The 25143-nt window shown below is 44.5% G+C and overlaps 1 protein-coding gene across 6 annotated transcripts in view; it reads left to right on the forward strand.

Moving 5' to 3' along the window:
- CEP85L (centrosomal protein 85 like) overlaps positions 1-25143 on the forward strand; it is a 382914-nt gene that overhangs the window by 245174 nt on the left and 112597 nt on the right. The window lies entirely within an intron of this gene.

Below are 25143 nucleotides of genomic sequence, written 5' to 3' on the forward strand. Positions count from 1 at the left end.
AAATGCTTTTAATTAATCAATCAATAAATAGTAAATGACGGAAGATAAAGGTCAAAATGTCCCATCCAGTCTGCCTAGTTGAGATTCATCCAAATCATACAGATTCCTATAAGCAACCTTCCCACTCCCCCATGCCTTGTATCCAACCTCTCAATCCTTTTCCGAGCACTGCCTGCCATACCATTCATATTTTTATTACCTACAGTTGTGTGCAAGTGTTTAGATGCCCCTGTTCAAATTGTATGTTTCAGTGAATCTCTAAGTGAACAAGAAGCTGACACAGTGTCTACATGGTACAAAATGAAACCCAGCTTTCTGCCATGTTCAATGCAAAATTATTATTTGCTGATTTTAACAGATAAAAAATATTTCAGACTTGAATTTGGCTCATGGAAAAGATTGGACACTCTCCAAGTTGACTCATTACTTTATTTTTTTTAAAGTAACAAGTGTTGAAGGTACCATGCCACCCAGGTAAACCAAAATATGCTGACCCCAGTCCTGGTTGTGCCCCACTGCATGCATGGAAATCAGAACCAAGGCCTGATTTCCATACATGAAATGGATCCATACCAGGGCTAGATCAACATCTTCAGTGTCTCCTTGTGTCTGGCAGACCTGGGAAACAGGAAAGAGGTCTAGGACAGGTAGTCAGGTAGTCTGCTTGGGCAGAAAATCTTTTAGGAATTGCCACCTTAAGTTTGAGGACTGCACAAATTATATTAGTGGTGCTTTCAACAGGCCAGGCGGGCAGAGCAATTAAGGGTGGGTGTTCAAAGGCACAGAGAAGGTTAAACTGAGCGCCAGCTGGTGGTTATGCGATGCGTTGTGCATTAGCTGCTTGTCTGTCCTGTAAACCCGAGGTATGTTTCCTAACTTTGCCATGCGTGTTCTTATGTGCATGTTAGGGATGCCACACAAAATCCTGTTGATTTTACTGGGACTTTGCTTGATAAGGTGAACTTTAGCGTGGTTCCAGTCACACCAGAATGGCTTGGTGTGAGGATTCATGATAATATCAAGGACCTGGTGCAAAGGCAATGTCATTTGAAGGTTGGATATAATATACATGCTGAGAGGTTTTTTTTTGGTCTGTAATTTCCTCTTTCCCTCCCATCCCCTTATTTTTTTTGGCTGTAGCACCATGGACTTTTTATTTGCGACTACCCAAGGATTTTTTTCACCTGTTTCTTTTTAATATCCCTTTCTCTTTTCGCCTAGCCCAGTCATTAGCAATAAAGTACTCACAAGAAAGAAAGATGAAGTTTTTGGAATGGCCCCCGACTTGAATAGTATTGAAAATCTGTGGGGAGACTCTGTAGGGAGTGCATGTGAAGAGACCTAAGAGAAAAGTTGTGCAAGGGAGATTGGGAAAAATTCCCAAAGCAAGATTGGAAATACTCTAAGCTGGCTACAGGAAACATTTTTTGTTTCTGCTAAAGGAAACCACTGCTTGAAAGGATGTCTAAACTTTTGCACATACCTCCATACTGGACTTGTGGAGGAAGATGCAGAACAGAAAAACTGTGGCATAAATAAATTCAACCTGTTAAAATCTGCAAATAGTAACCTTGCATTAAAAATTGCAGAGGTTGTGTCTGCTTCTGTTCATTTAGAGATTCATTGATTACCGATAGCTTGGTATATGGACCTGCCTCTGAGGATCTGAATTGGTCCTTAAGGGGGAGTTCAAAAGGTTGGCTGGGACCCCAGGAAGATGTTCTTGTCATTTAGATGGCTAAGGGGCCAAATGATGGTGTGGAATCCAGGTGGAAGTCCCATTGTGTATACTAATGTTCTGTGATATGAAAGTAGTGAACCTCTGGGTTAGTCTATAACTTCTAGTTACTGGCTTATCTCCCTATATATAAAAATTAGGAGAAGGTAGAAGGTGTGGTGCAGCTGGCTCAGTTAGTTACCTTGACTGCCAGATCTCCTCCACTGTGCTGCTCTAATCACTCCAGTGCTTGGTGCACACTCTCTCTGTCTCACTCGGCTTGGGGAGAAGACAGAGTCTGAAAGGACTCGAAGGAGGAGCTTAGGATGGGAGCGATGAGGAGGTGCTGTGTGCAATCTGTGTGCTGAACAAAGCAGGGCCCAACTATTACATGCCCATCGTGCTGCCCATTAATTACTACGCTCTGAATCTCATGCTGTAGCTAAGAAGAGGCCTGTTTGATTACACATGTTCTCAGGAAAGAGTTCCTGCAAATTTAAAAGCCACTGCTGGTGTCACTTGTTGCTGCAAGTTTCTGAGAGCAGACCCCATGTGCTGTTCTGGGTCTGAGCAACAGGCAGCAGTGACTTCGTGGCACACCTGATCAGGTCTGAAGACACAGTGGTTGGAAAACGCTCTACTACTGTTGCGTGTGCTGGCCTCTGCAGGCCCGTGGCCCAACCCTCTCACCCTCCATTGCCAAATCCAGCGTCTAGTTCCATGTCTATAGCGGCGGTGGGCCGCTGGCTACATCCTCGGGCCATCCCCGGTGCTCCAGCTACTGCAGCAGGCCTCTGTGCTCCACGATGGGCCTCTCCGTATGGTCCGCGGAGAGACGCCGCCATCCAGCGCGCATCATGGCTACCTTTAAAAGGCCTGCAGCGGGAACTTGGCCGTGGCCCCAGATGATGACGTCGCTGAAGCTCCGGTGTATATAAGGCCAGGCTCAGCTCCTGATAGTCGCCTTTGCAACAGGTCTCCACACTGGTCGTGTACTTTGTTGCCTCCTGGTGATTCTCCTACATTTCTGGATCCTGATTCCTGTGAGTTCCTGTTCCTGTTCTCTTTCGTTCCTGTGTTATTGATTTCTTGCCCTTCTTCAGATTGACTTCCTGGACACAACCTCTGCTTCGTCTGACCACACCATTGATCTTCTCCTGGACCCGACCTCTGCTTCATCTGACCACGCTATTGATCTTCTGAACCCGGCCTCTGCTTTGCCTGACTACGCTACTGATCTTCTCCTAGTCCAGACCTCTGCTTTGCCTGACTACGCTACTGATCTTCTCCTAGTCCAGACCTCTGCTTTGCCTGACTACGCTACTGATCTTCTCCTTCCAGACCTCTACTTATTGATCTACTATTGATCTTTTTCTAGCTCAGAACTCAGCCTTGCCTTGCCACCGCTCCTTGATTGCTGCCAGCCCTGACTCCAGCTTTCTCTATGACGCCTCTACTGTCTACGTCCTGGACTTGGCCTATTCAGGCTTTGGCCTGTTCTTGCTTGGGCGCACCCTGTCTGACTTTGGTTCTATTGGCGCCCAGGTCTCTGGGACTCCACTTCGTCCAGTACAGACTTCCAAGCTTTGCTGACCTCTGGGCTTTGGTGACCTCTGGGCTGACCTCTCTATCCTTCCATCGATGATGACATATGGAGGCCCACCTAAGCCCATCTGGCCCCGGTACCCAAAGGCTCAACCCGTGGGGAATGAGGACTGGTATTGGTGAAGCTCCAGTCGGCCTTCGTCCATCAGCCCATTTCACCTGTTGATAGTGGGGACCCTTAGGATCCTTCCTACGGGTAGCATGAACCCCACCTCGGCCCAAGGGTCCACCTCCTGTGCAACAATATTAGCAGATGCCGCCATTGTAGAGGTAATCTAATGCCTAGTCATTGGTGGGACCTCATCAGTGTCCAGTTCTCCAGGCCACAACTTCAAAGAGGAATAGAGTAGAGATACTCCAGAGAAGGTCTGCCAAAATGTTGACAGGTCTTCACATAAGCCTTGTGAAGAAGAGAAGGGAAAGCCAGAGTTTAACTTTGGTCCCTGATAATATAAATGGAAGCAATTTGGGCAGACTAGCTGGGTCTTTATGGTTCCTATATGCTGTCATATTCTATGTTTCTATGGAATGAGGCTCAAGAACCAAATTATATAATACACTGGAAGAGTGAAGAGAGGGAAGATATGACTGAGATGCTCTAATACCTCAAAGTACTAATAGTGCACAGGAAGCAAACACCTTTCAGTGAAAAGGAACTTCTAGAATAAAAGGAAACAGGCTAAAAGGAGGTAGTAGACTCAAGAATAACATAGGGGAAATATTTCAGAAAGGATGGTGGATACATGAAATAGCCTCCTGGTGGTGGAAGCCAAAAACAGTAATGGAATTCAAGAAAGCAAGGGATAATAAGCACAACCTTTTAGAATGCTGCTTGCAAAAATGTGTTACTTGGGAGTGCAACTACACATCTATCTATCACTGCATCTACCCCCCCCCCCTCCCCCCACCTCACCTCGGCATATCGGTGTGCCTCTCCACTTAGCTGATCTGCATTCTGGTAGAAGTGCATGGGGCATCCTGGCTTTGGCTGCTTTCAGGGACAGTAGTAATTGCAGCCTTCAAATGAGCATGATACTGTGAGGCTCCTGTACATTGTCCTTTCAGCTGCCACAATCTCCTCTGGAATAGATTTCCTTAACAGGAAGGTAGGGGAGGGGGAGGGGGGAGCAACTGCAGGGACTGTGAGTAGATGGAGCACACTTGCTGAAGGCTACAGCTACTATTATATAGAAACATAGAAATGATGGCAGAAGAAGGCCAAACGGCCCATCCAGCAAGCTTTCACAATTTTTTTTTTCCTCATACTTATCTGTTACTCTTGGCCCTTGGTAACCTTTTGGTTCTATTTCCCTTCCACCCCCGCCATTAATGTAGAGAGCAGTGCTGGAACTGCATCTAAGTGAAGTATCTAGCTTAATTGGTTAGGGATAGTAACCACCGCAAAAAGCAAGATACTCCCACGCTTATTTGTATACCTCGCCTGTGCAATTCAGTCCTTGTTGGTTGTTGTCTGAATATAAATCCACTTTTCTTCATTCTCCCTGCCGATGAAGCAGAGAGCTACGCTGGATATGCATTGAAAGTGAAGTATCAGGCTTAATTGATTCAGGGTAGTAACCAACGTAACAAGCAAGCTACACCCATGCTTATTTGTTTACCCAGACTATGTAATTCAGTCCTTGCTGTTGTCTGCATATAAATCATTTTTTCTTCATTCCCCCTGCCGTTGAAGCAGAGAGCTACGCTGGATATGCATTGAAACATGGCCATGTGGCCTTGTGACCCTTCCCCAAAGTGGTTGTTAAAAATAGAGCAGGTCTCTGGGGCAGTGCACATGAAAACTCCTGTGATTTAAAAGCATAGGCTGAACTGCAAACCTGTAGAAGCAAGGCAAAGCCAAACTCTGGCAAGCAGCAAGCTTGATTCATGATGGACACCTAAAAATACAGAACAAGAGGATGCTCCAAAACGAGGAGTTAGTAAAGATAGTGACATTCCAAAGATCCATAGCAACAGTTTTCCATTGGAGAGGTTTAATAGGGGGGATATAACTACATACATACCTCGACCCACATATGGTCTCTCTCTGTCTCTCTCACTTACACACACACACACACACACACACACACACACACACACACACACACACACACACAGAAAAGCTGCTGCACTTTTGAGTCATTCATAAAGAACTTACCGTAACTACACTCCAACTGTATGTTGTGGCGTCTACATGAGAAAGAAGAATTAGACTGATTAACTAGGGATGTCTTGCAATCTGGATATAGTACACCAGTTTATTTTGTGTTATATTTTTTCTGCCAGAATTTATATAGTAGATTGTATGTAATGACATATAGAGGTGTTGTAGAATTATTGCAGTATAAGGGGAAATGTTCCTAAATCACTCTGCTAAAGAACTTGCGGTAATGTTATTAGCCTCCAACAAGCTTGTGGTAAAGTTATTAGTGAGGGCTGTGGTTACAAATCTTTTTTTCAGGAAGATAGAACCTGAATTAGTGGATAATCTGAATTAGTGGATAATCCTTTTAAATTACACCCAGTTTAAAGTACTTTGAGGTTATGCCTCCAAGCTAAATTATTTGTGTTTGTCTTCCTAATCTGGGATGTAAAGTATTTGCGAAAAGTAAATGCATCAGAATCAGTTCACTGAAAACAAGCTATACTGCAAAGATAAAAAGTGGTGAAAACATGCAGAGGCATGGTTTCAGGAATGCTGCCCAACACAGATCTGTAGGACAGAGTAGTGGGGTTTTTACATGCCATACTGTTTTACCCCCCACAACAAGATATTTGAGATATTTCATTTATGACAGCTAATTTTGCAAGTGGATTTTGTTATTGGATGAAAGGAGTGCTGCTGGCTGCTTAATAACTATGGTTTAACCAGAACATTAGTACCTGAGCAGAGCAAAGTTTACTCCGGCTGTCTCCAGCTTGACGTCTGGGTCCAAGCTGGAAGTCAGCGCCCTTGTTTCCCTTCTAAAACAAAATCTCCCACCTGCGTATTTTACAGCAGGGGCAATTTACAACTCCCTCCAAATTCCCTAAGCCCAAATTCTAATGAACAGGGGACGTAGACGTCCTACAAATTCCTCTAGTTCCCTCACAGAGCTTATCTTGGAAAGCACTTTCAAAGTAAAGGCTCTGCTTGAGTTTCCAACTGTTTTTTCATGTAAATTTTCCAAATGTATTCGAAGGGCCTTCCCTTACAAGAAATATTTGAATACTGCCAGGTGTTTACACTGGGAAGGTGGAAATCTTAGATATCAATTATATCATTGTAAGTTCTATAGCTGTTTGTTATTATCAGTGCTTTTGCATTAGGAATCTGCCTCCAGTTTTTTCAGTGATGTGAAATAAATGAATGCAATATAGCGGTAGCATCCACGTCTAGTCCTCGAGAGCTGTCAACAGGTCAGGTTTTCAAGATATCCCCATTGAATTTGCATTAGATAGATTTGAATTGTACACCGCCTCAATCGTCAGAAAGAGCAGTTAACAAATACCAAATAAATAAATACATCTTTCTCATGCATATTCATTAGGGATATCTTGCAAACCTGACCCCTTTGCAGCCCTGAAGGACTGGGCATTAATACCTGTACAACGTAGAGTTGTGTGTGTGCCTGTGTGCCTAGGCAAGGGGGCCAGTATCTGTGCAGGGTGAGGGTTGGAAAGTATGGCGAGGTGTGACATAGCCGAACAGTCTTAGGAGTGCTTTATTTATAACATAAACATAGTGCGAGTCCAAACTGTTTACCTCCCGCAGTGTAAATCAACTCAGCATTCACATTCAGGACCACGTGTTCTCCCTCCTCTCCCCTCCCCTGAGCCTGCACATTTATTCCTGTTCTGTGAACCCTGCTCTTAGAACTACCTGTCTGTCTATGCTTCTTAAGGTGGACCTGGCTAAATGCCTGGTTCAGCATTGGTTAAGGGCGGTTTCCAGGGACACTCCTTTACAGGGGGAGGTGACTTTCTGCGCCATTCTATACCAGCTTCTTTAGTTTTCTTTTTCACCTCTGTCTCAGTCTGATTTGCTCTGGGCCGAGCTGCTGGGGATGGATGTAGTAAAACAATGAGGATGTTTTGAGAGATGTTCTCTGAAAATATTGACCTGATGCTTTGAGGTTTCAAAAGCATCTAAGACATTACCATTTTCTTTCAGCTTGCCAAATTTGGTGTCTTTGCATCCCATCTTTTGGACATTTCTTTTGCCCCGGAGAGATGAATAGGCAGAGACGAAGCCCTTTTACATAATTATTTCCAAAGTCCATATTTTGGAAAGCATTAAAAGGGGACTTGATACTACTAGAAACATAGAAACATAGAGTGGTTTACAGGCCTCCAAATCAAATGGAAGAGCTTGACAAAGATCTGGTTGAAGACATCCAAAAGATGGGAAAGAAGGGAGAAGTGGTGATTGTTGGAGATTTTAATCTGCCAGACATAGACTGGAGAATCCCTTCTGCAGAATCTAACAGTAGTAGAGAGATAATGGATGTCCTGCAAGGGGCTCTGTTCAAACAAATGGTAATGGAACCCACGAGGGAGGGAGCTATACTTGATTTAGTTCTCACTAATGGAGAAAATGTCTCTAATGTCCAGGTAGGTGCCCACCTCAGCACCAGTATGAGGTGGGCACCTCATACTGGTTTCATATCTCAAATAGTATACGGAGAAGTAGCACGAAGACCTGAGTTTTGCAGTTCAAAAACACGGACTTTGATGAAATGGGGAAGTACCTTGAGGAAGAACTAGAAGGCTGGGAGAACAAGAGAGATGTGGAACAACAGTGGACCAAACTAAAAGGAACAATTATTAAGGCAACTAATCTATATGTTAGAAAAGTAAAGAAAAGCAAGAGAAAAATGAAACTTATCTGGTTCTCAAAGGAGGTGACAGACAAAATAAAAGCTTAAAGAACAGCATTCAAGAAATATAAAGAATCCCAAAGAGAGGAGCACAAGGAAGAATATCTGGTGGAACTGAGGGAGACGAAGAAAGCAATCAAGAAAGCGAAAATTTAAGCAGAAGAAAGGATTACCAAAGTGGTAAAGCGAGGTGACAAAACATTTTTCAGATACATCAGTGAAAGGAGAAAAGTCCAAAGTGGTATACTGAAATTGAAAGGTGAAAAGGATCAATGGGCGAAGACAGATGAAGAAATGGCAGAAATATTAAACGAATACTTCAGTTCAGTATTCACTAAAGAAGACCCCGGAGAAGGACCGACGCTAGTTAACAAGAAACTGGAGGGGAGCGGAATGGATGAAACTCCGTTTACGGAAGATAATGTATGGGAAGAGCTGGGAAAACTGAAGGTGGACAAAGCCATGGGACCTGATGAGGTTCATCCCAGGATACTGAGGGAGCTCAGAGATGTGCTGGCGACTTCGCTGTGTGACCTGTTCAATAGTTCCCTGGAAACGGGAGTGGTGCCGAGTGATTGGAGAAGAGCGACGGTGGTCCCACTTCACAAGAGCGGAATCAGAGAGGAGGCTGGGAACTACAGGCCAGTTAGCCTCACCTTGGTGGTGAGAAAAGTATTGGAGTCGCAGCTAAAGGAAAGAATAGTGAACTTTCTACAAGCAGCAGTATTGATGGACCAGAGGCAGCATGGTTTCACCAAGGGAAGATCCTGTCAGACAAATCTGATCGACTTTTTTGATTGGGTGACTAAGGAATTGGATCGAGGAAGAGTGCTTGATGTCATCTACTTGGATTTAGCAAAGCTTTTGATATGTTCCCGCACAGGAGGCTTGTGAATAAAATGAGAAGCTTGGGTGTGAGTGCCAAGGTGGTAGCCTGGATAGCAAACTGGTTGAAGGACAGAAGACAATGTGTTATGGTAAATGGAACTTACTCTAAAGAGAGAGCAGTGATGAGCAGAGTGCCGCAAGGGTCGATGTTGGGACCGGTCCTGTTCAATATCTTTGTGAGTGACATCGCGGATGGGATAGAAGGTAAGATTTGTCTATTTGCAGATGATACTAAGATGTGCAACAGAATGGACACGCCGGAAGGAGTGGAGAGAATGAGACGGGATTTAAGGAAGCTCGAAGACTGGTCGAAGTTATGGCAGCTGAGATTCAATGCCAAGAAGTGCGGAGTCATGCATATGGGCTGTGAAAATCTGAAAGAATTGTATTCGATGGAGGGTGAAGGGCTGATGTGCACGGAGCAGGAGAGAAACCTGGGGGTGATAGTGTCTAACGATCTGAAGTCGGCGAAACAGTGTGACAAGGCGATAGCTAAAGCCAGAAGAATGCTGGGCTGCATAGAGAGAGGAATTTCGATAAGAAAAGGGAAGTAATTATCCCCTTGTACAGTTCATTAGTGAGGCCTCACCTGGAGTACCTTACTCAGTTCTGGAGACTGTATCTCTGAAGGGACAGAGACAGGATGGAGGTGGTCCAGAGAAGAGCGACCAAAAAGGTGAACGGTCCTCATCGAATGACTGAAGAATCTAAATATGTATACCCTGGAGGAAAGGAGGAGCAGGGGTGATATGATACAAACGTTCAGATGCTTGAAAGGTTTTAATGATCCAAAGTCAACGACAAACCTTTTCTGTTGGAAAAAAATCAATAGAACCAGGGGTCACGATTTAAAACTCCAGGGAGGAAACCTCAGAACCAATGTCAGGAAGTATTTCTTCACGGAGAGGGTGGTGGATGCCTGGAACACGCTTCCGGAGGAAGTGGTAAAGACCAAAACTGTGAAGGATTTCAAAGGGGCGTGGGATAAACACTGTGGATCCATAAAGCCTGGAGGATGGGAATGAAGAGAAGAGGTATGGGGATGGCTTGTAGGAATAAACACTGTGAATCCATAAAGCCTGGAGGATAGGAATGAATAGAAGAGGTATAGGGGTGGCTTGCAGGAATGATGGCTACTACCTGGTGATTAATACCCTTATTCAATAAACATTCACACGGTTAATGAGACTCCAACATTGCTCTATGCTTCAACGGCAAGAGGAAATGTGGAAAAGAGGATTTCATTCAGGCAACAAACAAGGTAGCACAGTCTGGGTAATCAAATAAGCGTGGGAGTAGCTTGTTGTGGCGGTTACTACCCCAAACCAATTAAGTCTCATACTTCACTTTCAATGCATATCCAGTGTAAATCTCTGCTTCAACGTTATCTGTGCTTCAACGGGGGGGGGGGGGGGGGGGGGGAGATGAAGATAAGAGGATATACATACAACCAACAAGGACTGAATTGCACAGTCTGGGTAAACAAATAATCGTGGGAGTAGCATGCTTGTTGCGGTGGTTACTACCCCGAACACATTTAAGCCTGTTACTTCACTTGGAAAGCATATCCAGCGCAGCTCACTGCTTCAACGGCAGGGGAATGAAGAAAAGAGGATTTATATTCAGACAACAACAAAGGACTGAATTGCACGGTCTGGGTAAACAAATAAGCGAGGGAGTAGCTTGCGTATTGCGGTGGTTACTACCCCTAACAAATTAAGGCTGATACTTACTTTGAATGCATATCCAGTGCAGCTCACTGCTTCAACGGCAGGGGGAATGAAGAAATAGGATTTAGATCCAGTCAACATCTAACAAGGCATTGATCTGAGCAGTATGAGTACACAAACATCGGGGTAACTTGCTCGATACGACAGTTACTACCCTCAGACATTAAACCTTATACTTCACTTTGATACAGCTCCAACACTGCTCTCTGCATCAACGCCGGGGGTGGAAGGAAATTAGAATCAAAAAGCTAACAATAAGGGCCCTGAACTCAGCAGTCGGAGTAACAGATAAGTATGAGAAAATAAGTGTGAAAGCTTGCTGGGCAGACTGGATAGACCTATTGGTCTTCTGCCGTCATTTCTATGTTTCTATGTTTCCAAAGACCATATTTTGGAAAGTATTAAAAGGGGAATTGATACTACTAGAAATAACATAGTAAAATCTATATAAATGATTTGTTCCCTGCTGTGGATTACAGTTTGACTTTAGCCTAGGAAAGATTTGCCAGTCTAGCAAAGAACTATAGCACAAGCCTGTTTTTTCTCTTTTCTGATATGTCTGGATTTTTGCATTTACCCTCTGTTCTCAGTTCTGCTTTGCTCTTGATAGGCGACGGGGCTGAGAGCCTTTTGCTCAGGCTGTGATGAACCTTTCAAGATGCATTCCTCCAGAAAATGCCAGAAGATTAGCCGTGTTACATGATATGTTATGAGTGCCGGACAAAAGCCTATGAAGGAGAGATAATGGACTTTACAGCGAGACAGAATAATGTTCACTCCACATTCTGACTATGGTGCAGAGATGGATTATCTCTGCTTTAACAGCCGTCATCAGAACGGAGTCTAAAAAGACTCTACCTTAATTGGGTTTCTTCTGGGTGATGTTCCCTGGAGTTGTGCATGCCTTTGCCAGATACATACATATATATATCAAATATATATAAACTAGGATTTTTCTGTCTCTCGGTTTAATAACTTTAACTTCATCATTTATGTTCAGAGAAAAGGGACGAATTAGCAGACGTCTGAATCTTTTGAGCAGAGGTACCATCATAAAGGCTTCAACACTTTCCATTACTATTCACAAGTTTCAGATTCGTCCGCCACCTGGCCCTGTGCATTACCGTACATCCCACAGATGCTATGCATCATTTTGCATCATTTATACCAGCTCAGTCCAAGGAATGGGGCCGAATGGGAAAAATTTTGCCTTGGATTGCTGTCCATTATCGCCACTCTCGATAAGATGTAGAGCTGTACGGGAGATACATATTTACCTGCAGTTATCACACATGGGGAATTGTTTAGGTTTATTAAAGAAGAAAGCGTACTTGTTATGCATTTCAAAGGTGTGAGCTGGCTTCCCAAAGGCAGGTGATGGAGCTATGGTGGTGAAACCTTTTCCCTCCCGATATGTTCATAGCTGATGATTGTGAGGAGGGAAGCTCTCTGGCTACATGCAAGGGTGCAGGCAGTAAGAATAGATTCCTGTGAGATCTGGATAGTATTTTCTGAATATAGTTTTTGCTTCATGCGGTCACTTCCTAATCAAGGTTCTGTTATCACTTGTTGGAGTATGCGAGATATGCCCCACATAGTACAACAAATCCCCTGAGGCTGTGCTCGGCAGGATCCCCTGGGGGACTGGAAGTTAGAGGAGGGGCTTGGTCCCTTTGTCAGCAGTCATTTGCGTGTTTTGGAGTTAGATCATAGTTGTTGTTTTATCATTTACAAATGATACGTATGATCACAGAATGCATCTGATTACAGAATTAAGGAAGTGCAGCAAACATCTTCCACAAGGGAGATATACCCTTGATAACAGTGTCTGTTAGAGGAAAAACAAGTTCTGGAAGTTTGACAGACAGCTAGAATAATCCTATATTTAGAAGCGCTTGTCACTAAAGGAATCTGGTGGAAGATGCACCGCCTTCATGTTAGATCTATTCCATGAGAAGCCTACTTCCTTGAAGAATGCTCAGTCTCATCCTAGGTTGCTGTGTGGCGAAGGCTGGTTGAACAGGGGAGACTTTCTTAAATATCAACACCCTTTTGGTGCTGGCCTTATGCTGCTGGTCACAGTTGTGCACTTCACCAAACAGGGCGGCCTGCCTCTAGTTAAAGGATCTCAAGATCCCAGGGCACTTACAAGAAGTGTCAATTATCCCTCTTCCCTTTGCCCGGGTTTTATTTCCAATGTTTATAGCTGCTGCTGTCAGAAATGCCCTTAAACGGATGGTGTCTGTATATGCACTATAATGAGGTCTAGTAGTTCTGGATCTCCACATTGCAATGATCAGATGCATTTATCTCTATTTGCTTTGCTATTGCAAGTGCAAAAATGTGTTTTCGCCTGTGAAATTTGTTCCCCAGAATCTGGTCACTAGCTGTCGCCCTTGTGAGATGGCCGAGACTCCCTTTTGCGGGTGCCGTGAGTGCGGTTTCTGCAGCATTCGCTCGGGAATTGAAGCCAGGTCTTTCCTGCATGGCAGAGCTGTGAATTGAGCCACCAGGCCAGTCCTCCTGCTGCATATCTCCAAGAACCGTTTAACTTTAGAGCTAACACTTCATGCGTTTAAAGAATAGCTGTTTTGGAAAACTGATGCCTGGATGAACAGCAAATCATTTTAGGCTTATATTCATTCAGATTTGGACTTGACGTATTTCTGGCAGAAATGTCTTTGTTGACTTCCTGTAAACAAAAATAATCCAATCCTGTGTTAGAAACTTGACTGAGAAATGGATGAATGAGCTCTCAATAAGTGGGTTTTTAGGACATCCCCCTCAAGGCATTACACAATAAAGTTATCGGCATCATTACATGATGCCCAACCCTCATTATTCAGAATTGCTTTCCTGACTCTACCAGCATTCGGGAATGCACTGAGCACGCTCACGTTGTGATGTTAGTTTGAGCCACTCATATGGCTCAACTCCATAGAAATCGTTGTGGAATCACAGGTAGTAAAAAGTTTAAAATAATACTATACAGGAGTTAGCGAAGGCTCAGGCATGCAGAATGCAAAAAAAAAAAAAGTAAAATTGTATCCACTTTGAGCACTTTGTCTTGCTGCCATTGCTTTATCTGCCTCATTACTCATCAAGAAGTACAGTCCATTTACAAACACGTGCGTTCTTTTTTGTACTCCGAAGTATCAGTCTCCACACTAAACCTCTTAGTGTAAGGATGCCTGGACATGCACAGGACAAGATAGCAGAGTGAAGTTAGGGGACACGAGGAGAAGGATGCTCTTGCTGTTGGAACAGTTGTGCCTAAACAGAGAGTCGGATATTTAAATCAGTGGTGGAAAAGCCCATAAAAAATGATGGGGTAAACTGTATTGCTTATTCAGTGGAGCAGGCGCATGGGGCAGGTGTTAGGGTGGGGGTGTGTGGATATATGAGTGTGTGAGAGTAGGTCGAGTCTCTGCAAGTGAGTTCAAGGGGTGTGTTTGGCTCAGTACGTGGGCTCTGAGTGGGTGAATGAATAAGTAAGTGGGGGTGGGAGTAAGCGCGTTGTGTTGGGGGAAATCAGTGTGGGAATGAGTGAGCGGGTGGGCTCTGTGGCTGTGCAGGTGAATTGGCGGAGGTGAGTCAGTGACTGGTGGGCTCTCTGTGTATGGTTGTGGGTGTGTGTGAGTGGATGGGGTGTGCATGACTCACTTTTTCATCTTGCCATATCCTCTTCCTCCCAGTCTCTGCTGTGACCCTTTTCCCTCTCTTACCCCTCACTCCCTTCCTTCCCCTTTTCTTCTTGTCCTCCTTCCCTCCTCTACATCTCCACCTCTGTCAGCAGTAGCTCTTCCTCTGCTTTGACCTGTGGGGCCTAGACTTTCCTCCGGCAGGCTGGCCCTCACCTTCCTGTCAGCTGCACAGATCTCTTCAGCGGGCAGGACTCAGGCTCCCTGCTTGTCATGCCACTCACTGTATCTGGTGGCACTGTTGGCTCGGGTTATGGACTGCATGTAGTGCTGCGTGAGACTGCATATGTGCCATCCACCCAATCCTGGCAAACGCCAAGCACAAACACGGCTGCCTTTTATTACTGGAGGCAGTAGACCTGCAAAAAACACCCTGTTTGATAAACACTCTTACAAGGACAATTAATTCAGTCTTTTCTTAGTCTCCTGGATTATTCAGGACTGCTCATCTCCTTCACATTATAATTCAAAAGTAACTGAACAATTCAAAACTCAACTCTTATACTTGTTTTAAGGGAGAAGAATATTGAACATTTTGCTGCAATTTTAAAATATCTTCTCTTAATTTCCTGCAGGGAAATATATTTGTATCCCTCTGCCATAGTTACCACATTCCAGTGTGTGCAGTCATATTGGTCAGGTGGAAGTGAAGAGGAGAGTCATTGATGAGTGAATTAACAGGCAAATGTGACGGGGAGAAGTGAAGAGGACTCTCATTGGCAAGGGGTGGGGGGAAGAGAAGGGTCACCAGGTATAGAGGAAAGAGGAGGAGGAGGAAAAACATCCTTGTGGGATTGCCACTGGGATTAAAGAGCACAGGTTGTAAAAGAATGAATAGCGAAGAAAGAGAGACATGCCATTGGGAATGGGGGGTGGAGGAGCGTCACTAGGGAGCGAGGAGTAGGATTGTCACTATGGAGGCCACAGAAGGACAAATGTCACCAAGATGGGAGGAGGGATACAGTGCAAATGTAATCGGCGGGAGAAGGTAGTGAAGATGAACATTGCTGGCGCTGGTTCCAGGAGGGGCGTAAGGGGCAGAAGCATAGACTTGGGTAGGGGCATCCGTATTGGGAACAGGTTACAGAGAGAGGAAGAGGCGCATTCCTTACTTCAGAAACCTAAAAATTCTACACCCATAGAATTTTTTTTTTTCAGTTGAAAATCATGTTGTTCACAGCCTCTGTGGAAGAGAGTCCCAGCCCTTGGTCAATGGTGATGCCTACCGGCTGGAATTAGGGTGCACATGTATCAGATTCCAGAGGGAACTGTGGTCTGTGGCTCCTGACCAAGGACCGCCATGACAATGGTTGAGCCAGGGAAGATTATACAAACCTGGGTGAGCTATGAACGAAGGCTCATGGTGCTGTTGCCCAATAGAGGTCAGTTCTGAGTGAGCTGGAGGCGTAAAAGAACAGAAGAAATAAAGATGATAGTGCTGTATCTGCTTTTACAGTGCAAAAGAAGGTTTCAGAAGCCATCCTGAAACACTTATCAAGGAGAGCTTAAATGATATAATATTGGAGCAGGAATTTCAAAGAAGGAAGAAGAATGCAGCTGTCCCTTGAGCATAGCTCCTTTCATCGTATGAATATTTAAATAGAGAGTGCATGTGATAGGCTGATAATACGAACACTTAATTAAACGAGTGCTTCTAAAGTTAGGCTCGGCCTATTGCTTATCTGCCAAAAAACACCAAGGCGCCTTTGCTGCTAGTGTCTTATCAAATGACACTTGAATGGTGGCAAAAAAAAAAAAAAAAAAAAGAAAAAATGTAATGCCTGTTTCTGTGTTGAATCTTAACTTGCTAACAGTGCACTTTACGTTTGGCTCTGGAGCTAATCTCTTATCTTCAGAAAATGGGTGGAAAGAGCAGTATGTTTGAGTCAGAGAACTGGCTGTTTGTGCCGGCTGCTTTATAGCCAAGAACTTCTTTGTCTTTGGCTGAAACCTCTTGTCTTATAGGTGGCAAAAGCTCCCGATGAATTGTTATGGAGAAGGGAATGCATAAAAATTAATTGGAGCAAAATGGAAGAATGTGAGGTCTAAGTGGTCACCTTGGCAATAGCATTAGCGGATGCCGACAGAATCGATGAGTTCTATTTTTAATTAAATCAGCGGGTTAGCAAAGCCGTGGTGTGCACGAAAACAAAGAAACAGAATATGGTGGCAGGTAAAGAAAGGCCTAGTCTGCCCATCCTCACTTCCTACTCGGCTTTACCCTGCCTCCCCTTCTCTCAGGGGCCGATGCAATAAAGTGTGCCCAGCCTAGCACACGGGTTTGCATGTGGTTGGGCGCTCGTTTTGGATGTGTTATACTAGCGCGCGATGCAGTAAGGAGATTAGCGCGTTCTAAACACGAGCTCCAACAAATGCATAAACCATAGCGCCCGTCAGATGTAAATTCCATGTAGATGAGGGTATTACCTATCACCCCCCCAATGCAGGAAAGCGCTGGGTGCCCAACGCACACTTTTTAATGCGGCAAATTTAACTTCAGCCTTGGAAATGGAGTAAAGTCAACTCGCAGTCAAGGGCGCATGAAAAATAATTTAAAAAATAGGGTTCTCTGTGGTGCGATAAGTGTGTCCTCCTCCTTATCGTTGTGACACTTTAAGGTTCTGCTTGTGGTGGAGAAAAATAAATGTATATTTTAACTTGATTAAAAGAAACCACTTTTCTTACGGCCACACAATTTGGATGTCCAAAGCAAGGGGCACCTAATATTTTGCTGAGGTTGCTGAAGTGAATTCTAACAAAAAAAAAAAGAAGCGGGATGAAAACAGATGCTCCTATTGAGTGCCCGTCGCAATTGGGCACCCGTTGCAATAAAGTATTGGGCACTACTAATGCAAATTCTCCTTTAGCGTGCCCTTTATAACCCTGCCTCTCATTTAAATATTGCATCGGGTGCCTAGGGCATGTGACTGTGTGCACGTTAAGACAATGGGCACTCAATACCGGTTCCCATTTTCAGCGCGCGTTTTACTGCATTGACCCCACAGTATTCAAACTTTATAGCTGCCTACTTCCAAACATAAAACTAATCAAAACAACACATAAGTACTGCAATGAACTCCATCTTCCTGATCAGTATAAAATTACATCAGACTGATTAGTTACTTTTATTCAGTAAATGCCTACTGAAATAGAAATGTTTTTAACGAAGTGATGTCATCCCTGCAAAATGAATGCTTAGGGGTTAAGCTTTCACCACCCCTTTCAAAAAGTGTTTCTTAGCAGCTCAGAGTTGAGTACAAGTGCTGATTTTTACCAGAGCTGAGAGGCAAATATGTGCAGGAATGTTAGCCCTTTAAAAAATGGCGTTGTCAGTTTTCGTTTGATGCAAGCACATCCTGCTTTGAAGGCCTCAGCCGCGTGGCAAACCTGATGGAGGAGACACCGCTGAATCAGGCCTAGGTGAGACGGACACGATGCCTGCAGTGGAATCGGGGGATGCCCTTACTAAGGCTGACTTCTTCAACTGGTTCAGGGACATATAGGCAGGTGTTAAATCTATAAAAGATGAGCTGTGTGAGACGGTGACAGAGCTTATACACAGAGAGTGGAAGATGTGGAGGCCAATATGGAAGAGCGGGCCACCACTGTGACACAGCTAAAACAAATCCGTGTCTGAGCTGCAAAAAGTTAATGAGGATATGACCAACAAACTTGAGGACCTGGAAAATCCATCCAGATGTTCCAAATCTTCTGCACCACTGCCTGAAATGGATGCTTATGAAAATGCCTCTGCAGTGGTGCAGAAGATTGTTAGGCCATATTAAATCAAAACGTGGCTATACAAGCAAGCCTTTGGGACAGATATAACGGAGACAGAATAAGCATTTTTCAGTAACAATGAGATTTCAGCATGCACTATTTGGGTTGAGACTGCAAACAGGATGAATGTTTAGATGAATGAGTCTAAATTTGATTTTAAATTGTAATAGTTACTTAATTTTGAAAAGTAAGAATGTCGGGGTTTTTTTTTTAATTTTGTACTGTTGTTTGATATTTGTCTGATAATTTTAAATATTGTAAACCGTTATGATGGTCATATCCAAATAGCGGTATATAAAAGCTTTTTAAATAAATAAAGGCAAGTGGAGAGACAGAAGATCAGCAGAGATTGTCCTGGACAGAGTGCACAGGGCTTTGGGGGTGTTCCTTGGAATGTCCCAGGAGATATAATCATGTGCTTCCACAATTACCTCATAAAGGAGATCATGAACTTAACACGCAAGATGGGCTCAGTCTCTTGGGACGGTAATGATATCACAATTTACAATGATCTGTCCCCCACGACACTATACAGATATTTTGAGTGGTGTCAGCTCATCAGTATGAGTTATGATTAGAAAGCTCTCTGCATTGTAATGTCCTTATTCTGTTTGTGTGTCTCATCATTTTGATTAGCATGATGGCCTGAGGCCCTGTCAGTTATCACTTTGATGTATATTACTGGTTAGGAAAGACGTTTAGAGGGTTAAGCGAGAGAGGGTATGGGGGTAGGATGGGGAATCCAGAATTCCCATTCCTCTGTGGGGTGTGGATCTGCTATGTTGGTGGCAGACAGATGGTTCAGGGGGTTTGGTATAGGAGGGAGGGGGGGAAGGTATATCGGGGGGTCTCAGTGAGAATGGGGACGGGACATATCTAGTAGCAAGATACTGTTGGATTGGATGAGAGGTGGAGTATGGGCGGATGGGTGGGAATCAGTTGATGGGCAATATGTACAGAGTGGAAGCCTGGGAATGGGGAGTGGAGATGGTATAGAGTTGTTGGGACTTTACCTTACTAATAAATGCCATTTATTAGATTTGTGTCTATAAATGTTAAAGGTTTGAACTCACCCTTTAAAAGACAAATGCTATTTCAAGAATTAGCTTCCTTGAAGGCTTCCATAGGTTTTTCGTTGAGTGTCATTTACGCAAACGGATCAGAGATTATTGTCTAAGCAGTTTCCACATATGAGGGGATTCTTATATCTGGGGATATAATGGTGCAGGTGGAAAAAGTACAGAGAGATGTGGATAGACGATATATTATAGTTCAGGTATCCCTGAGCCATGAAAAGTGTTTATTCGCCAAATAGTAACCAGGATGAGTTCCTTGACATTCTGGACTAGCAGATGTTGAACAGCAAAAATGGCAGATTGATTGTGGGGGAGATTTTAATTTAACCAGATTTCCATCCCTTGATAGCTCCTCAGGGTCAAGAGAAGCTTCTAAATACCATAGACTAAGACTCAATCAAAAAATGGATAAATGGCAGCTGGTTGACATTTAGAGAGTACTAAACCCATCTACTAAAAACTACTCCTTTTACTCTAATCAGCCTACACGGATTGATTATTTTCTGGTGGACAAATTTTTGGCCTCTGAAATAAAAGGGGCTGATACAGGTTCGTGCCCCAGTGTAGTGGGATGTCATGAGTACTGCTAATGATAAAGGACACCATTTTTGGAAATTCAATGATGCTTTATTACTGGATAAAGAAATCTGTCGGTTACAAATAACGATTACAGAATATTTGGAGAATAATGGTATAGAAGAAACATCACTAATTGTCCTCTGGGACTGTCTTAAGGCTTCCTATAGGAAGAAACAGCTAGACAAGTGTAAGAGGGAACTGATACAAAATATTGGCTTCCAGTTAATTTTAGAATACTCCACAAATCTCTCACCATCATCCACAAAAATATCCCCCACCAGACTCCCCTAGACCTGATACACCCTCTCAAATTGCACTCTTCGGCTAGACCTTTAAGATATGCCTATAAGGGATCCCTTCATGTTTCCTCGATCAAAATGGTACAAAGATTAACAATCAGAGACCGGGCTTTTTCAACAGCAGGCCCCACCATCTGGAATACACTACCCCCAGACCTCCGACAGGAAACCTGCCTCATAAATTTTAAAAAGAAACTCAAGACTTGGCTGTTCGGTCGAGCCTTTCCGGTCTCCTAGACTATATTCTCCCAAGATATTATCCAATCAGCTGTGCTTCAATCATCTCATATTACTTCATAAACTAGCAAAGTGTCACATAATCATGTTATAATGCTAGAGTTATTCTCCTGAGGTTGGCTCCAAGCCCCTTCTCTCTGTTTATATTGCTCTACTTTGGTTATCCTTCTCTTCATTTCCAATTCCAAGTTACTCACCCTTGTTATAATGTAACTTTTTTACCTTCTGCTCCCACTCTGCCTCCTCTTCTGAGGTTTGACTAGTTATTGTTAATGTACTATCGTTCTATGTAAACCGAGTTGATTTGATCTGTATCAAGAAAATCGGTATATAAAAAAACCCTAAATAAATAAATAAAATATGTGACGTGGAACTTAGGCATGAACAGCAATCTAGTCGGTGTTTGAGAGAGTTGGAAGATTGTAGATATAAACTAAATTTAGAAGCATAGGCTGTAGTTTATAAGCTGGACAGGGTTAAGCAAACTTACTATGATTCTGAGAATAAGGCTGGCAAAATCTTGGCTCAAAAACTAAAAAGAAAACTTTCCAATCTCAGATTTTAAAAATCAAAGATCGGAGGAGAAATATGTACTGGATTGAGCAAACATAAGGAAAAGGTTCACTTACTTTTATGAAGAACTATATGCTAAGGATCCTGGGATATCAGACGAAGGCACAGAGACGTATTTTGGTGGGGGTTATGCTCCCTTCGTTGGGAGAAGAGATGAGGGAAGCCATGGAAAAGCCAGTCTCTGTCTTGGAGGTTTTATAGGTGATTCATGATCTGAAAATGGGCAATGCCCCAGGTATCAATGGATATACCCATTACATTTTACAAAACCTTTCAAGACTGGTTGGTTAAACCTCTAGTTAGAATGTTTAACTACTGCGGGAGGGAGGAGAAATTTTGAAAGTAACAAATGTTGCAGGGATCCAAGTGCTGCCCAAGGAGGGAAAGGTTCGCACTTTATGCAGTTTATATAGACCAAGCTCTCTCATTAATGTAGATTTGAAGATTTTAGCCAAAATATTAGCCCAGGATTATGGATGGTGGTAGTGTTCCTTATACATAGTGATCAAGCTGGATTTATGCCAGGGCGTATGGCTGGGCGTATGGCTGGAGGCAGTGTGCGCAAAACTTTGAACCTTGCTCACCATGCTAAATCCCAACAAGCATCATCTTTGCTCTTTGCTGTGGACGCAGAGAAGGCCTTTGACGCGTAAAGCAGCCTTGCTTCGGGGGGAGGAGAGAGACGACTGGCAGTGTAAAGCAACGACTTACTTTTTTCGCAGCCCTCCTCCGGAGACGGACATCGACGGAGACGGATCGCGGCTCCCCTGCCTCCCGGAGGCGAAGATGGATGCCTGCACGGGCGAAAGCGGCCCCTGTGCGTGCAATTGGGCCGCTCAAGGCGTGATGTCACGACGTTTGGCGTTTTTCCTGCTTTTCTGAACACTTTACCCAATGCTTTCAAAGTTAACGCCTGCAGTATTCCAGGCGAATAACTAATAGGCTCATCAACATGCATTTGCATGTGATGAGTGCTATTAGTTTCGGGGGGGGGGGGGGGGGGGGGAGGTTGGCCGCGTGTTTTCCACGCGCTATTACTCCATACAATCAGGCCGATACAGTAAGGAGCGGTAGGAAGAGCTGCGTTAGTGCCGGGCACACCCGTGGTTGCCGCACGCACAGTCCGGCTCACCTACCGCTCGATACTGTATTTAAATTGCTTGCAAATGCAAGCTGCGTCCAAGAAGCGTTAGGCCCGCGCAACCCATTTTACTGTATAGAGCGCTATACAGTATCCTGGGTGTGCTGGCCTAACGCTTCACGGACACGCTGGTATCTGTCATTTCAAATGTCATTTGAAATGACAGGTACCAGGAAGTGGACGGTTCTCCTACGCTCGGGATTGCCAGTCCTCTCTCCCCTCCTCCCGAAGCAAGGCGTGTAAAGCAGCCTTGCTTCTGGAGGAGGGGAGAGAGGACTGGCAGAGTAAAGCAACGACTTACTTTTCTTGCAGCCCTCCTCCGGAGACGGACATCGGCAGAGACGGATCGCGGCGCGCCATCACCCGACCCGGGGGCTGGTCCGGAGACCTTGACCACGCCCCCGGGCCCGCCCCTGAAACGCCGCATTACTCGCGGCACGCCCCCGACACACCCCTCCATGCAAGCCCCGGGACTTACGCGCGTCCCGGGGCTTGCGCGCGCCGCCGAGCCTATGCAAAATAGGCTCGGCGGGCGCAGGGGGGATTTGGGGTAGGTTTTCGGGGGGTACGCACGTATCGTACGCGCGTACCCCTTTGAAAATCTACCCCTATGTGTGTATTTGCCGCATGTTGTAAAATAGCCTGACTGCGCACACGTGTGCACCAAAGTTTAAGTGGGCGCATTCATATCTGCAGAAGCCTTGCCTCTACTGCGTAAGGGAATTTTAAAAGGGGCGCGCATCCAGGTCATTGCCAGTTTCACCAGCTTTGGAGCTAGGTCCTCCAAACCTCCCTGGTTTGATAGTCTGACTTCCCCAGTTCTTTTAAATCCATGAGAAATGGCTCTTTCTTTTTATTTTTAAACTTACACCTCCTCCATAGCAGAAGGAAACTTATGTGGCAGGGGATCTGGGTGCGTGCCCAGGCGCATACGTATTTACGTGCCCATCTCTTGGGCACACCTTGAAATGCCTATGCCACGTCCTTTTTGAAAAACGTTTCAGATGTGTGTACAGTGGAAGATATGCAGCCCGAGATCTGTACAGAGGCATTATCACCTCCATCTTCATCCTGGCTCTTCCTCTCTTTATGCACTCCAGCAAAGGGAGAGGAATAACAGACTTCGATTAGTTGCTGCATGCAAGCTGTGTGGACCTTCTCCCTTTCTACCCCCCACCCCCCCCTGTATTCTTCCCAGCCATGCATCCGCCATCTCCCATCCTCACTGATTGCCCTTCAAATTGCTCCATCTTCATTTAGCCCTTCCCTTCCTCTGTCTCTTTCCCACCAGTTCCCCCTTCTTTTCTCCTAGTTCCCTCCTGAACTGTGTCTCTCTCTATTTCTATTAATTTATTTATTTAAAAGTTTTTATATACTGCGCCAAGGGTAGTAGTCTATCCGTCTAGGCGGTGCACATAATAAAAACAAACACAATATCGTAACAATACAACAAGTTAATATACAATATGTTTACATTCAAACTACAATAGTTAACAGTGATTATAACAGTATTAGGAGGTCTTTGAGATATATTATATGCGCAAGTGAATAAATACATTTTCAGAGCTTTTTTAAATTCATTGCGGTTTACTGTTAAACGAATATATTCTGGAATTGAGTTCCATATTATATCTATCACCTCTTCCCAGCGGCGTCATCCTTTTTCCTCGAACCAAAACGGATTCGTACCTGTGTTGGGTGGATGAGTGGGTATTATGTGGTGGTGGGAGGGAGGACAAGGATCTGCATGCTGACAGAGGCAGGAGCATGTATCCGTGAAGTGTGAGGGAAGATCATTCCATCCATTCGTGGTGGGAAGAGCAGGTCCCCACAGCGACAGTGGCTGCATGCACTTTTGTCTCACCCCGCAGAGAGATGAGGCTTCAGGACTCTCTTAAAGAGACAGTAGGGGGATTTATTCAGCACAGATCAGTTCCCTGGGCTCAGAATAGAGAAGAGTGACCCTGTCACTTTCTGTGGGGCCCAACAAACAAGCCAATACAGTAAAGTTTGCGGGAGAGCGGGCAAGGGCCTGCTCTCCCGGCACGCGCGATTACTAAAACAAAATATTCAAATTAGGGCCCGCGGTAAAAAGAGGCGCCAGGGACACTAGCGCGTCCCTACCGCCTCTTTTTTGACAGGAGCGGCGGCTGTCAGCAAGTTTGACAGCCGACGCTCAATTTTGCCGGCATCGGTTCTCAAACCCGCTGACAGTCACGAGTTTGGAAACCGGACGCCGGCAAAATTGAGCGTCTGGTTTTCAACCTGCGGGACGATTTACATTTTTTTTTTTAAATTATTTTTTACTTTGGGACCTCTGACTTAATATCGCCATGATATTAAGTCGGAGGGTGTACAGAAAAGCAATTTTTACTGCTTTTCTGTGCACTTTCCCGGAGCCGGCAGAAATTAACGCCTACCTTTGGGTAGGCGCTAATTTCTGAAAGTAAAATATGCGGCTTGGCTGCACATTTTACTTAGTGAATCGCGCGGGAATAACTAATAGGGCCATCAACATGAATTTGCATGTTGCGGGCGCTATTAGTTTCGGGGGGGGGGGGGGTTGGACGTGCGTTTTCGACGTACTATTACCCCTTACTGAATAAGGGGTAAAGCTAGCGCGTCGAAAACATGCGTCCAAACGCGGGTTAACAGTGCGCTCCGCTGGAGCGCACTGTACTGTATTGGCCTGAAAGAAAGGAAACAGCGTACTCATTTCTTTTCCTTGCCAAGATCAAAGACACAGGATCCCCTCTTCCTCAATGACCTGAACACCTTCTGCTCCCTGTGGTTATGGCACTGAATCATATATATATATCTCTGTAACAGATAGCGGCAGGAAGGAGGAGGTGGAAACAGTTGATGGTAGTTAGTAAGACAGTGCTCACTCACTGCTTTGTCAATCAGTTCATCTCAGCACCATGTAATCAATTTTATAATGAGCAAAACCAAGGAAAC

This window comes from Rhinatrema bivittatum, chromosome 3 (genome assembly GCF_901001135.1).
Source record: "Rhinatrema bivittatum chromosome 3, aRhiBiv1.1, whole genome shotgun sequence".
NCBI lineage: Eukaryota > Metazoa > Chordata > Amphibia > Gymnophiona > Rhinatrematidae > Rhinatrema > Rhinatrema bivittatum.